The sequence below is a fragment of the Giraffa tippelskirchi genome, chromosome 1, assembly GCF_054371585.1.
Source record: "Giraffa tippelskirchi isolate mGirTip1 chromosome 1, T2T-mGirTip1v1.2.pri, whole genome shotgun sequence".
Lineage (NCBI taxonomy): Eukaryota > Metazoa > Chordata > Mammalia > Artiodactyla > Giraffidae > Giraffa > Giraffa tippelskirchi.
Window position 1 is genome coordinate 208012931 of NC_137275.1, and position 15947 is coordinate 208028877.

Consider the following 15947-nt stretch of genomic DNA (forward strand, 5'->3'; position numbering starts at 1 on the left):
TCCACCTAGATGTTTAGAAGTGCCCGACGTATGTTAAATGTAGAGGTAGTGAAATACCACTTTGTAAATAACTTTTTGCTCAAATTCATAGGAAGTACTGTCTTTGAGAATGTTAAACCACCTCTGTGAGCAGTATACTGTTGTCTACACTTGTTCAGTGGTTTGGAGGAGGGAAAGAATTACAAAAGGTTAATATGCTAGTTGTTTGCACCTGGACTTTTTCAGATGAAACTATTTTTGTGTTATGTGCATTTTGTTTTGCTGTGTATATAGTGTATATAATGGACAAATGAGTCCTAATTTTGTGACATCTAGTCTCTAGATGTTAAAGAGGTTGCCAGTGTATGACAAAGTAGTAAAATTAGCACATTTTGTACACTTTGTGTTGAAATTCATAGGAATGCTTGTTTTCTGTAAATGATTTTTTTATATGAATGTATTCAGACACCTCTAAGTGTTACACATGCCTGTACTTGTCCACTGGATTGGTGGTGGAGAAAAGGAAGTGAGGGAGGGAATGGTTCAGGCCAAAAAGGTCATTTTTAGGAGATACCTCAAATTATAACCATTGTTACCTGTGTGCGATTTTACTTAACAGTACTGTGTACATAGTGGACAAGTAAGTTCTTATATGAAATATCTAGTCTTTCTAGATATTTAGAAGTGCTTGATGCATTTTAAAGTAGTAGTGTAGTAATGCTTCCTGTAAATAGCTTTTTAAAACTGATGGGAAATACTGTAATTGGAAATGGAATTGTTAAACCTCCTCTCCGAACAGTATACTCTGTGCTTTTTCATTGGGTTGAGGGAGGTGGGAGGGAAGTTTGCAAAAGACGTTTTACTAGTGTGTACTAGAACATTTCAGCTTACCATTGCTTTATATGTTAAGTGCATTTCATTTAACTTTACTGTATATATTATGTATATACTGGACAAATGGGTCCCAATTTTATAATATCTAGTCTCTAGATATTAAAGAGGTTGCCAATGTATGACAAAAGTAGGGTTAGTAAACTAACACATTTTGTACACTTTGTGTTAAAATTCATTGGAAAGGCTGTCTTCTGAAAAGGACCTTTGAAAGTGAAATTGTAATAAATCACATCTAAGTGATACACGTGCCTGTACTCGCCACCCACTGTTGGATGGATGGCGAAAAGGAAGAATTGGAAGAAATGAAAGATTATAGACCAGAATGTTCCTTCGTAGAAGATACCTTCAGGTATAACCGTTGTTACATGTGTGTAGTTTATTCAACACTACTGTGTATATAGCGGACAAACTTAAGTCCTTATTTGAAACATCTAGTCTTTCTAGATGTTTAGAAGTGCACAAAGTATGTTAAAAGTAGAGGTAGTGAAATAACATTTTGTAGATATATCCTTTTGTTAAGATTCATACGAAATACTCATTTAGAAGTGGAATTATCAGAATGATCAAACCACCTCTCAGAGCAGTATGTATTATTTTATTTGTGCTGGTTCAGGGAGAAAGTACAAGGTGGGGTTATACCAGTATGTTTATGTTAGGCAAGGTTAACCATTGTCCTGTATGTGTCTGTGTTTTGGTTACTTAGTTGTGTATATAGTGTACATAAGGGACAAACGTCCAAATTTACAACATCTAGTCTTCCTAGATGTTAAAGAGGTTGCCAGTGTATGACAAAAATAACCAATAAATACGTTGTGTACACTTGATGTTAAAATTCATAGGCAAGACTTCTGAAAACAACTGGCAGAAGTGAAATTGTTAAAATCCCTTCTAAGCATTATAGATGGTTATTAGACTTGTCCACTGGGTTGACAGAGAAGGGGAAGGGTCCTTGGCTAGAGTGTTCTGTTTAGTAGATACTTTGAGACTATAGCCATTGTATGCAGTGTATTCAGTGCTACTATGTGTATGTATAGTGGACAAACTTAAATCCGTATTTGAAACATCTAGCCTTTTAGATGTGTAAAAGTACACAACCTATTTTGAAAGTAGAGAGTTAAATACCTTTTAAGTTTTTTTTTTTTTTCTGTTAATAGGAATGGTTTTATTTGGGGAGTGGGGTTGTCTTGCAGAGTAAGCTGATGTTTACTGGGTGGTGGGGTGGGGGTAGGGGACAGGGAAGGAAGTGCAGAGAGAAGGGCTCTGTGCCCATCCGTCTTAATAGACAAGTTCAGATTGTCTACCCATTGTTCTGTTTATGCATTTTAGTTAATATTGCTGTGTATTAAAGAACAAGCAAGTCCTAATGCCCAAAGTATATTAAAAGTAGAGGTAGTAAAATAACCCCTTAATGAATGCCTTTTGTTGGTTTTTAGGAAGGGCTGTGTCTTCTGGGAGTATCTATGTTAATCCACCTCTTAGAACTAGATGTAGTCTGGTACTTAGTCGCTGCAATGCTGGAGGAGTAAGAGGAAGGGTGAGGGGAAGGACTCTTGGCTAATATCTCCCATTATCTGGAAGACAGTTTTAGGTTATAACCATAGGTCTGTATGTGCATTTTTGTGAAGTACCTACGTTTATTGTGGACAAGGTTCGTTACTTTGCAACATCTATGCTTTTTAGATGTCCTGAGGTGACAATGTATGATATATAAAGTAGAACTAGTGAATTAACCAATTTGTAAATATCTTTGTTATAATTGATTTTTTAAAAAAGGCAGCATCTTGGACCTGGAATAATTACACCTTCTCTGAGAAATGTACATCAGGACTTGTTCATTTAGGTTGGCAGCTGAGGGGCGGAAGGAAGTATAGAGGGAGGGCTGAATGTGGATGTGTTCACGTTTGTATTTTGATGATAACCATCGATGTGTGTGCATCTCCTGGCTGTACTATAGGAATGCATTGTTAAATAATTCAGCAGAAACATACCTCCTTGCTAATACCTTAATAGTTTAGATCAGATGATGAATCCTTTTAGAACTATTATACTTTGTGTACTCTCTTGCTTTACATCTCATTTTAATTGAACATTAAGGGAATGTAGTATTTTAACCATAGCTCTGCCAATACGTTTATCTAGAGGCCTGTTGCCATTTTTGTCTTTGAAATTTTTGTTGCCAAGAAAGGCAAGATTACATTTTTTTCCTTCCAGGTTGAGTTGGTGTAGTGTATTCTTGGTTATCAAAATACTCATAGCTGTGGGACTTTGAAATGGTAAATATTCATAATGTGTGAAACAGCATGATACATAACTATATGATCTCAATTACATAAAAAATAGATGCTTAGTTGTGAAAATAAACAAATGAGACCTAGAAGGACATGTCAAACAGTAAACTGCTTGTGATTATGAATGACTTTGTTTTTTGCTTCTTGTGCTTTTTGATTTCCTATTATGCACATGTTAACTTTTAAGAAATAAATGTTATTTTAAAAACCTTAAAAAAAAAAGATTAATGATGATGATGCTATTAATAACTAACATTTATATAGAATTTACAGTGTGCCAGGCCCTATGCTAAGTTCTTTAAATATATTGGCTCATATAATCTACAAAGAAATTGTCTGCAGTTGGTAAAATTATTATTTCCATTTTGGGTGGGATGAGAAAACAGACTCTGAGTTGTTAAGCAACGTTTAAAGTCACATAGCTAGTAAGTAGCAAAATTAAAAATGGTAAACATTTTAAAAAATAATTTCACATTATAAAAGTGACCATGTGGTATATTTCCAACTGGTTTGCAGAACATGTACAAATACAACCATAAACTGATTTCTTAAACAGAGTGCTGAAAAATGTATCTTCTAAAATGAAAACAAATCCCTACTAATAGACAAACTATGTTTTCCTAGGAAAGACATACATATTATTTGGTGTTACAAGACCTATGTTTTATTTATAGCCTACCAATATTTTAGATTTATGCTAGTGGGCTACTAAGATATTATTTGCTCATATTAAAAGTAGAAATAATATTACTAGCCTATTTTGAACATAGGGTACCTATAAGTATGAAATAGAGAACAGATAAAATGTTATAATCATTCAACTCTTATATACAGTGAGTCTTGCCAATAAAATAGGTCAAATGACAAAGCAGCAATTAAAGCTTCATCTTTGGAAATAATATTGACCTTATTTCAGAGGATTTTTAAGGAATTGTTTCTCAGTATATAGTTAGAAATTAATTTCTATTCTAAGGTAATATTAATAATGAAATTATTTCCCCTAAGCAGTAGATATCCTAAAGCTACACTCTTATTAAATTATGGAGATAAAATTGAATTTACATGGGATGAATGAATCCAAGCATTTACTAGTTAAAATGTAGAAATAAACTCAGTTTCAAGATAATACCTTACTGTTAGTTAAGTATTTATCGATTCTTAATTATTCATTTAAATTATTTGAGAGTAAAATAAAACAGAAATGTTTTCTTTAATCATGATATTAGTTTAAAAAATATAAAACTAGTGCTCATTGCTTACCTGAATTCTGGATATTCTTCAAATAATTATGGAACCAACTGTGACACTGATGAACAGGAATGGCAAATATTTAACCACTGGAGAAAAAAAAAAAAAAATCAGTTGAAAGACTATAAATAGAGGCCTTTTTTCACCATTGCCCATTGCCTTTTTCCTGATTTATATACCCTAGGGTTTCTACCAAACATGAATTTGAGCAGAATTTCTTTCCTTATGTGTTTATTGTTGTTCAGTCACTAAGTCTTTGTGACCCCATGGACTGCAGCACACCAGCCTTCACTGTCCTTCACCGTCTCCCAGGATTTGCTCAAATTCACATTCATTGATTCAGTGATTCAATCTAGCCATCTCATCTTCTGCTGTCCTCTTCTCCTTTTGTCTTCAATCCTTCCCAGTTTCAGAGTCTTTTCGAATGAGTTGGCTCTTCACATCAGGTGGCCAAAGTATTGGAGCTTCAGCTTCAGCAACAGTCCTTTCAATGAATATTCAGGGTTGATTTCCTTTAGGATTGACTTACTGTCAATTTGAATTCCTTACTGTCCAAGAGACTCTCAAGAGTCTGCTCCAATACCATCAATTCTTCATTGCTCAGCCTTCTTTACTGTCCAACTGTCATATCTGTATATGACTACTGGAAAAACTATAGCTTTGACTATAGGGACCTTTGTCAGCAAAGTGATGTCTCTGCTTTTTAATATGCTATCTCCTTATGTGTCTGTGATGTGCTGTACTTAGTTGCTCAGTTGTGTCCAATTCTTTGTGACCCCATGGACTGTAGCCTGCCAGGCTCCTCTGTTCATGGGGATTCTCCAGGCAAGAATACTGGAATGGGTTGCCATGCCCTCCTCCAGGGGATCTTTCCAACTCAGGGATCGAACCTAGGTCTCCCACATTGCAGGGAGATTCTTTACCATCTGAGCCACCAGGGAAGCTCAAGAATACTGAAGTGGGTAACCTATCCCTTCTCTCCAGGGGAACTTCCCACCACAGGAATCATACTGGGGTCTCCTGAATTGCAGGAGGATTCTTTACAAGCCGTTACCAGGGAAGCACCCTTATGTGTTTACTGCAACCCAAATCATTCACCTCACGAAATTGCTCTCATTCTGTTTGCATGCAAAGCTGCCATTTCAAGAAGACAAAAGGAATAATACTGAAGTATCAAGTGAAAGGAAATGTAATCCTAATAGGAGAAATGCAATAAGAAGACATGTAAGAGTGTATGCTGGAAAAAATAGATGAATTAAAACAACTAGGGAAATAAGAGAAGGGAAAAGTATATCATAGATTATTATATTTTGCCACCAGTGAACTTTGAATCCTGCCCTGTACTTCAGAATGCCACCCCATTTTTCCCTTCTATTTCACTTACTAAACATTTTAGGGATTTCTATCACTGAACTCAAATAATGTTTAAATATTAATGAGATTATTAGTCTTATTAATTAGTTAATAACTTACATACATAAGGTTCCTTTAAATAATGAAAATATTTTTGTCAAGAAAACTTCAAGCAGGCTTTCATTTTGTACTCTGTAACTGCAAGCGACAAATCTTGGGAAATTTATATAATAGCAGTCCTGCTTACCATGCATATGTCACAATATAATTCTCAACAAGACAAATACATGTGATTACATTCACTAAGTAATACTGAAGAGTTCCAAATCATTCACTGTGAAAGCTGTAACTGCTTAAGTAAAATTAGTTTGGCTTTTCATTTAGTTTCCATTTTCTTTCATTCCGAGATTTAGCTTTCAATACTTGGAAAGAAAAGAAAGAGAAATCTTTGCCTTATTCAAATTTAGAGAGCAGAGGGATCAGGGAAGGCTTGGATGCTGAGCTAAAAAAAAAAAACAAAACTGATCTCTGATGTTTTTATCTGAAATTAGGAACATTAACATAGGGAAGGTAAAAGAAAAATGACTAACTTAACAAAATTATGAGCAATGTCAAAGTGAAGGAAGTAAAATCACTGCAACATTGAGTTTATTTATTCATTTATGTCTTAACTAGTTCTTGAATATAGGATTTCTTACATAACAATAAGTATAAGGATATAAATCAATAAGTTGTTAAAATATACATAATTATTACCATCGTTGTTTACTTGCCCAGTCATGTCCAACTCTGAGACAGCATGGACTGCAGCATGCCAGGCTCCCCATCCCTCACCATCTCCAGGAGTTTGCCTGAGTTCATGTTCATTACATCAGTGATGCCATAATTATTATGGCACCATCTGCCAAGTTGTGTCTGACTCATGGACTATACAGTCCATTGAATTCTTCAGGTTAGAATATTGGAGTGGGTAGTCTTTCCCTTCTCCAAGGGATCTTCCAAACCCAGATCTTCCAAACCCATGTCTCCTGCATTGCACACAGTCTTTACCAACTGAGCTACCAGGGAAGCCCCAGTGTTGAAGTCTGATTATCATTGTTGTTGTTCAGTCCCTCAGTCATGTCCGACTCTTTGAAACCCCATGAACTGTAGCACACCAAACTTCCCTGTCATTCACCATCTCCGGGAGATTGTTCAAACTCGTTTCCATTGAGTTGGTGAAGCCATACAACCATCTCGTCCTGTTGTCCTCTTCTCCTCCTGCCTTTAATCTTTCTCAACATCAGGGTCTTTTCCAAGGAGTCGGCTCTATCCATCAGGTGGCTAAAGTATTGGAGCTTCAGCTTCAGCATCAACCCTTCCAATGAATATTCAGGATTGATTTAATTTAGGATTGACTGGTTGGATCTCCCTGCAGTCAAGGGACTCTCAAGAGTCTTCCCCAGCACCACAGTTCAAAAGCATCAGTCCTTTAGTCCTCAGCCTTCTTTATGGTCCAATACTCACATCTGTACATGACTACTGGAAAAACCATAGCTTTGACTAGATGGACCTTTGTCGGCAAAGCAATATCTCTGCTTTTAAATACGCTGTCTAGATTTGTTTCAGCTTTTCTTCCAAGGGGCTTTTTAATTTCATGGCTGTAGTGACAATCTGCAGTGATTTTGGAGTACAAGAAAATAAAGTCTGTCACTGTTTCCATTGTTTCCCCGTCTGTTTGCCATGAAGTGATGGGACAGGATGCCATTATCTTCATTTTTTGAATGATGAGTTTTAAGTCAGCTTTTTCACTCTCATCTTTCACTTTCATCAAGAGGCTCTTAAGTTCCTCTTCACTCTCTGCTGTAAGGGTGATGTCATCTGCATATCTGAAGTTATTGGCAATCTTGATTCCAGCTTGTGCTTTATCCAGCTCAGCATTTCACATAATGTACTCTGCATAAGAGTTAAATAAGCAGGGTGATAATATACAGCCTTGACATACTCTTTTCTCAATTTTGAACCACTCCATTATTACATGCCCGGTTGATTCTCGACTACCACACAGATTTCTCAGGAGGCAGGTAAGGTGGTCTGGTATTCCAGTCTCGAAGAATTTTTCACATTATGTTGTGATCCTCATAGTCAAAGGCTTTGGTGTAGTCAAGAAAGCAGAAGTAGATGTTTTTCTGGAATTATCATGCTTTTTTTTAATGATCCAATAGATGTCGGCAATTTGATCTCTGGTTTCTCTGCCTTTTCTATATCCAGCTTGAACATATGGAAGTTTTTGGTTCACGTACTGTTGAAGCCAAGCTTGGAGAATTTTGAGCATTACTTTCCTAGCATGTGAAATGGGTGCAATTGTGTGGCAGTTTGAACATTCTTTGGCATTGCCCTTCTACGGTATTGGAATGAAAACTCATCTTTTCCATTCCTGTGGCCACTGCTGAGTTTTCCAAATTTGCTGACATACTGAGTGCAGCACTTTCACAGCATCATCTTTTAGGACTTGAAATAGCTCAGCTGGAATTCCATCACCCCCACTAGTTTTGTTCATAGCGATGCTTCCTAAGGCCCACTTGACTTCAGATTCCAGGATGTCTGGCTCTGGGTGAGTGATCACACCATCATGGTTGCTGGGTTATTAAGATATTTTTTGTATAGTTCTTCTGTGTATTCTTGCCACTTCTTCTTTATATCTTCTGCTTCTGTTAGGTCCATACCATTTCTGTCCTTTATTGTGCCCATCTTTGCATGAAAATATTCCCTTGGTATCTAATTTTCTTGAAGATATCTCTTTTCTTTCTCATTCTGTTGTTTTCCTCTATTTCTTTGCACTGGTCACTTAGGAAGGCTTTCTTATCTCTCCTTGCTATTCTTTGGAACTTTCCACTCAGACAGGTATATCTTTCCTTTTCTGCATTGCCTTTAGCTTCTCTTATTTTCTCAGCTATTTGTAAGGCCCCCTCAGACAACCATTTTACCGTTTTTCATTTCTTTTTCTTGGGGATAGTTTTGATCACCACCTCCTGCACTATGTTAGAAACCTGCTTCCATAGTTCTTCAGGTGCTCTAACAGATCTAATCCCTTGAATCTATTTCTCATTTCCACTGTATAATGGTATTATCATATCTTACTATAAATGGCTAAGTTCCCAAGCTGTCCAATGGAAACCCGCCCTGCCAGTGCTGTTGCATCTCCACTCTCTTGCCCTAACTCATTTAATTTTGACCAAAAGCCAGACCAAGGAGACAGATATTAGCTCTCCCCTCTCCATGTCTTTGTCAGTTGACCCCTCAAAATAAAGCTTTTCCACTTCTCAAAAGCTGGTGCCATGGCACTGGCTTCTATTCCAGTTGAGTAGTGAGCCTTTGCTTGTCCGCAATAGGAATTATCAAATTTTTGCATACTGTTAGGCACTTTAGCATGTACTCTGTATATATCATATATTTTAATCCTCATACACTTCTTCAATTAGATACCTTTAACTCTATTTTACCATATAGAAAATCCAGACCTAGGGATTTGAGGTAACTTAAGTTCACACAGTTGCTAAATGATACACCTGTATTGGAGCAGAGTTTGTGTGGCTTAAAAATCCCACCACCATGACAGAGGATTAGCAGATGAAGCCAGGATTAAAGCATCAAGCATAAACAAAAACCTAATATCCTTCATATCTACCATAGTGGGTGACAGATTGGCTCATTTTCCAAAAAAGAAGCATGGAAAATCAGTTGCACCATTTACACTAGATTTTTCTTTTGTTGATAGAGTCCCATCTAAACAAATACAAGTTAACTGACTCCACAAAAAGTTTTAAAATGCTTCAGAAGGGAACAAATAATTAATATCAATAATCTATGAATACTTTCTTTTTTTAAAGTCTAAAAGAACTTCCATTTTTTGCAGTGGATTTGGCCTCGCTCTATAATTGAAGCATTCAGAATACTGCAAATTCATTCTCCTAATCACTTTAGTTTTAATAGTTTTAATCAATACAACAGCATATTCAGGAAGCTACTCTTCAGAAATATCAATAACCTCAGATATGCAGATGACACCACCCTTATAGCAGAAAGTGAAGAAGAACTAAAGAGCCTCTTGATGAAAGTGAAAGAGGAGAGTGAAAAAGTTGGCTTAAAGCTCAACATTCAGAAAACTAAGATCATGGCATCTGGTCCCATCACTTCATGGCAAATAGATGAGGAAACAAAGGAAACAGTGTCAGACTTTATTTTGGGGGGCTCCAAAATCACTGCTGATGGTGATTGCAGCCATGAAATTAAAAGACGCTTACTGCTTGGAAGGAAGGTTATGACCAACCTAGATAGCATATTTAAAAGCAGAGATACTACGTTGCCAACAAAGGTCCGTCTAGTCAAGGCTATGGTTTTTATGGATGTGAGAGTTGGATGGTGAAGAAAGCTGAGTGCCGCAGAATTGATGCTTTTGAACTGTGGTGTTGGAGAAGACTCTTGAGAGTCCCTTGGACTGCAAGGAGATCCAACCAGTCCATCCTAAAGGAGATCAGTCCTGGGTGTTCTTTGGAAGGACTGATGTTGAAGCTGAAACTCCATTACTTTGGCCACCTCATGCGAAGAGTTGACTCATTGGAAAAGACTCTAATGCTGGGAAGGATTGGGGGCAGGAGGAGAAGGGGACAACAGAGGATGAGATGGTTGGATGGCGTCACCACCTCGATGGACATGGGTTTGGGTAAACTCCGGGAGTTGGTGATGAACAGGGAGGCCTGGCGTGCTGCAATTCATGGGGTCACAAAAGTTGGACATGACAACTGGGTGACTGAACTCTTCAGAAATAAGAAATTTGAAGGTCACAGAAGTAAATTATGACTTTAAAATCATAGTTTGCCTGGCTTCTAACACATGCTCTTACTACTACACATCTGTAGCCAGAATGCTGAAATAGTACTGTGATATTCTGATTTATAGTAAAAAATTATATATATAAATATATATATATATGTGTGTATATATATATTTAACCTTCAGTTACATTTTGGGCACAGAGCTCCTAAAACCCCTATAACTTCCCAAGTGATAAGAGCAAGAAAGATGTCTTTAGTATTTCATGAGGTGGGGCTGGTTTCTTGGACAGCAGACCATGTGATCATGACAAGAGGGTATGGACTTTCAGTCTCCCCATCATCACCCCCATCTTCTGGGAGCGGAGAAGGGCTGGAGGTTGAATCAATCACCAGTGGCCTGTGATTTAATCAGAAATATCAATGTAATAAAAGTCTCCATAAAAACCCAAAAGGACTAGGTTCTGCATATATTAAGGTTGGTGAGTATGTGCAGATTTAGGGAGAAAGATGCTGAGAGGCTTGGAAGCTCTGTGCTCTTTCCCACATATTTTCCCCTATACATTTCTTTCATCTACCTGTTTCTGAATTGTATTATTTTATAATACACTGGAGACCTGGTAAGTAAAATACTTCTGAGTTCTGTGTGCTACTCTAGTAAATTAATCGATCCCAGGGAGGAGTTGTAGGAACTTCTGATTTATAGTCCATTGGTCAGGACAGGTTACAATCTAGGGGGCAGTCTTTAACCTGTGGAGTCTGATGCCATCTCTGGGACGCAATGTCAGAATTGAGCTGTACTGTAGGACACACCGGGGGCTTCCCAGGTGGCTCAGTGGTAAAGAATCTGCCTGCCAATGCAGCAGATGTAGTAGATGCCAGTTTGATCCCTGGGTCAGAAAGACTCCCTGGAGGAGGAAATAGCAACCAACTCCAGTATTCTTGTCTGGGAAATCCCATGGACAGAGGAGGTTGGCAGGCTACAGTCCATGGGGTCGCATAAAGTCAGACATGGTTGAATGACTGAGCTCACAGGACACCCAGATGATGTCAGCTCATAGCTGATTGTAGGAAAACATTCCCTGGAAACTGGGGTTCACAATATACATTCAAGTACTATATGCCATTTTTCGATAGTTTGTTTTTCATTGAACTACAATCAACATAAACATTTTATCTTAACCATTTGGCTTAATGTATTCAGTTCAGTTCAGTTGCTCAGACTTGTCCGACTCTTTGTGACCCCATGAATCGCAGCACGCCAGGCCTCCCTGTCCATCACCAACTCCCGGAGTTTACCCAAACTCATGTCCATTGAGTCGGTGATGCCATCCAGCCATCTTATCCTCTGTTGTCCCCTTCTCCTCCTGCCCCCAATCCCTCTCAGCATCAGGGTCTTTTACAATGAGTCAACTCTTCACACAAGGTGGCCAAAGTATGGGAGTTTCAGCTTCAACATCAGTCCTTCCAATGAACACCTTGGACTGATCTCCATTAGGATGGACTAGTTGGATCTCCTTGCAGTCCGAGGGACTCTCAAGAATCTTCTCCAACACCACAATTCAAAAGTATCAATTCTTCAGTGTCAGCTTTCTTTATAGTCCAATTCTCACATCCATACATGACTACTGGAAAAACCATAGCCTTGACTAGATGGACCTTTGTTGACAAAGTAATGTCTTTGCTTTTTAATATGCTGTCTAGGTTGGTCATAACTTTCCTTCCAAGGAGTAAGTGTCTTTTAATTTCATGGCTGCAATCACCATCTGCAGTGATTTTGGAGCCCCCAAAAAATAAAGTCTGACACTGTTTCCACTGTTCCCCATCTATTTGCCATGGACTGATGGGACTGGATGCCATGATCTTAGTTTTCTGAATGTTGAGCTTTAAGCCAACTTTTTCACTCTCCTCTTTCACTTTCATCAAGACGCTCTTTAGTTCTTCTTCACTTTCTGCTATAAGGGTGGTGTCATCTGCATATCTGAGGTTATTGATATTTCTCTCAGCAATCTTAATTTCAGCTTATGCTTCTTCCAGCCCAGCATTTCTCATGATGTACTCTGCATATAAGTTAAATAAGCAGGGTGACAATATACAGCCTGGAGGTACTCCTTTTCCTATTTGAAACCAGGCTTAATGTATTAGGGACAAAGAAAACATCTAGATTTATATTCATCATATACTTTAAAGTGATTTCTTACATAAACTGATGATAACAAATAATTAAAGGAATGAGGAAAAGTTTAAAAAGTAATGAATATATGAATTTATATTAAATTCTGAGTTATTTCTACCAATAAGATGATACTTGTGCCTACATTTAAGCAATAGATTCTTGTAAAACCAGGTTAGTATGACTAGATTGAGGACCTAAACTAAGAAGAAAAGAAAATATTTCTTCCTTTCCTTCTCTCTCCTCTATAGGAGGATTTATTTTGAAGGAAGAAACTTTAATATACATCCCTTCTCTATAGCATTAGTTAAAATTTCCATTTAAAAAAGTTAAAATAGCACATATATAACCTTTATTTTCAACCAAAAATACAAATCATTTAAATTATAGAAAATAACCTAAATATTTAATTGAGACATATGAGACAAAGTGTAAGGAATCTATGTGTTAACTGCAAACAATTTAATTTCAGAGAGGTTTGTTTTACTTAGATTTTTTTTTTTTTTTTGTGGCCACACTGCACAGCTTGTGGGATCTTAGTTCCTTGACCAAGGATTGAAGCCCGGCCCTCGGCAGTGAAAGTGCAGAGTCCTAACTGCTGCACCACCAGGGGATTCTTTTGTTTTACTTAATTTAATATACATATTATAGGTACCGCTATTAGTGTACACAAATTGTGACAGAATCCTCAAAGACAAACTGTAAGACTATCCTAGGCTTAGATGACAAAATTTCAATTTCAAATATCAAGTTTACTAAATAAAAATATACACACAGTAATGAAAACCGGAATATAAGTGTTGCTATGTATCAAGGAATTTTAAGACAATAAGACAATATTTTTTGTGGACTTTTTATTTAGAAAGATAATTTCATGGCAGAACTCTTTAAATGAAAGGGAAAAAAATGTATTCACTTACGTCTGAGTACCAACTGAAACTTGTCCTGAAAATTATGAAGGTTTAATGCAAGCACTATAATCTTAAGGAGAGATGAGGGCAAAATCAACAAAATAAAAACAAGACAAAAAGAAAAGGAACAAAGCAAGGTAAACAACCAATCAACTAACAATATCACTAAATATGTCCTAAAAACAAGTCACATGCAAAAAAGTAACAGCTGTTAAACTGGCTTCAGAATTTGCCTCTACAACATTAAATTCAACACTAAAGTCAAAAATAAAATGAAATACACATTAATACATCTTGATATGAATATATTACAAACCAGTAATATAAATCCAACTATACTTTTCAGGCAGGAAATAAAAATTCTCTCAAATATTCAAAAGATTAGCAATAACACCGCCTGCTTTTTGCAGACGACAAAATTATAAATACTAAAGCCCTCTGACAAGATATATATAAAAAATTAAGAATTCAAGCCTGGAAGGTACATATACCTTATCTCCTAATCCAGGACCACTCAACCTAGCACTGCAAATGCATTATAAGGAACTGAAAAGCAGACAAAAGTCAGAAGCATTCAATATGAATTCTAGATAAGTGTGTGACCTGGGACAAATCAATCTCTCTTACAGTGCATAAATATACACACTGCATAAATATAAAATATGAAAAAAAATCATTATTTCTCATGGATGAATTTTAAATTATCTAGCAGCAGTAATAGAAGTTTGTACTTATTCCAACAGGATCCATTGAAAAATACAAGTAAGTTTCTTCCTTCTACATGAATAAAAATTTTGTATATGCTATAGTATATTCCACTAATTGGAAAATTTTTTATTTCTTATGATAAAAATCAATCCTAAATTTACCCAGAAAGAAAAACAATCAGTCTTCACTAAAGGAAACAAGTTTCTAACCTGAATGCAATACCCAGAATCTCACCCTTTTTTTAGAGCCAAGCTCCTTTCCTCTATCTTCCATCATGAACCAGTTTAGGCTTACTCCCTTGCCATTTCAAAATCTCTTTCTTCGGCTAACAGCTCAGCATATGTTAAGTTTTATGTTTTATTCTTGTTATTTTCATTGCTCCAACAGTGTGACATTTTCTGTCCTTCATTAATTTCAATTTGCCTATTCTGTATGGTACTGCTGATGACTTTGGCTATTATTGCAGTTCCATAACACACCATTTAACTTATTCTGTGAATGGCAAATTATATTTTATTATAGTCAAGTTTTCTGAAATGTATACTATGCTTGTTAGTAATACACAAATTTTTAGCTTTATATACCTTTTAATATATTTTTACATGAGACTCAATGTCATTGAATTAAAGAGCAAGAGATAGGATGACGAATTTAAACAGCAACAATAAATATCATCTCAACTACTTTGGACATGTTCACTATTATAAAAGTTATTTGAAAGTTCAGGCTTGCTGTTCAATGCCCAGAAAAAAAATCTGTCCTTTATGTGCCTAATCTAACAAATATAAACTAATATATGTATATAATATCAGAGTAGACAACAGAAATTCAATTTATTAATTTACACAAAGCTAAGGCCAAAACCATTAGACCATTCAGGCATGACCTATATCAAATCCCTTATGACTATACAGTAGAAGTGAGAAATAGATTTAAGGGAATAGATCTGATAGACAGATTGCCTGATGAACTATGGAGAGAGGTTCATGACTTTGTACAGGAGACAGGGATCAAGACCATCCCTATGGAAAAGAAATGCAAAAAAGCAAAGTGGCTGTCTGAGGAGGCCTTACAAATAGCTGGGAAAAAAAGAGAAGTGAAAAGCAAAGGAGAAAAGGAAAGATATTTCCATTTGAATGCAGAGTTCCAAAGAATAGCAAGGAGAGATAAGAAAGCCTTCCTCAGTGATCAATGCAAAGAAATAGAGGAAAACAACAGAATAGGAAAGACTAGAGATCTCTTCAAGAAAATTAGAGATACCAAGGGAACATTTCATGCAAAGATGGGCTCAATAAAGGACAGAAATGGTATGGACCTAATAGAAGCAGAAGATATTAAGAAGAGGTGGCAAGAATACACAGAAGAACTGTACAAAAAAAAATCTTCACAACCCAGATAATCACGATGCTGTGATCACTCACCTAAAGCCAGACATCCTGGAAGGTGAAGTCAAGTGGACCTTAGAAAGCATCATTAGGAACAAAGATAGTGGAGGTGATGGAATTCCAGTTGAGCTATTTCAAATCCTCAAAGATGATGCTGTGAAAGTGCTGCACTCAATATGCCAGAAAAATTGGAAAAC

At 36.6% G+C, this 15947-nt stretch overlaps 1 long non-coding RNA gene across 2 annotated transcripts in view; it reads right to left on the minus strand.

Moving 5' to 3' along the window:
- LOC145519862 (uncharacterized) overlaps positions 1-15947 on the minus strand; it is a 279023-nt gene that overhangs the window by 252862 nt on the left and 10214 nt on the right. Inside the window, exon 2 of one of the 2 annotated variants that reach the window (XR_014063986.1) lies at positions 4422-4498. This is a non-coding gene — a long non-coding RNA (uncharacterized LOC145519862). Of the gene's footprint in view, positions 1-2642; positions 4499-15947 lie in introns of those variants that run through there. The other variant, XR_014063981.1, reaches the window with a different exon arrangement.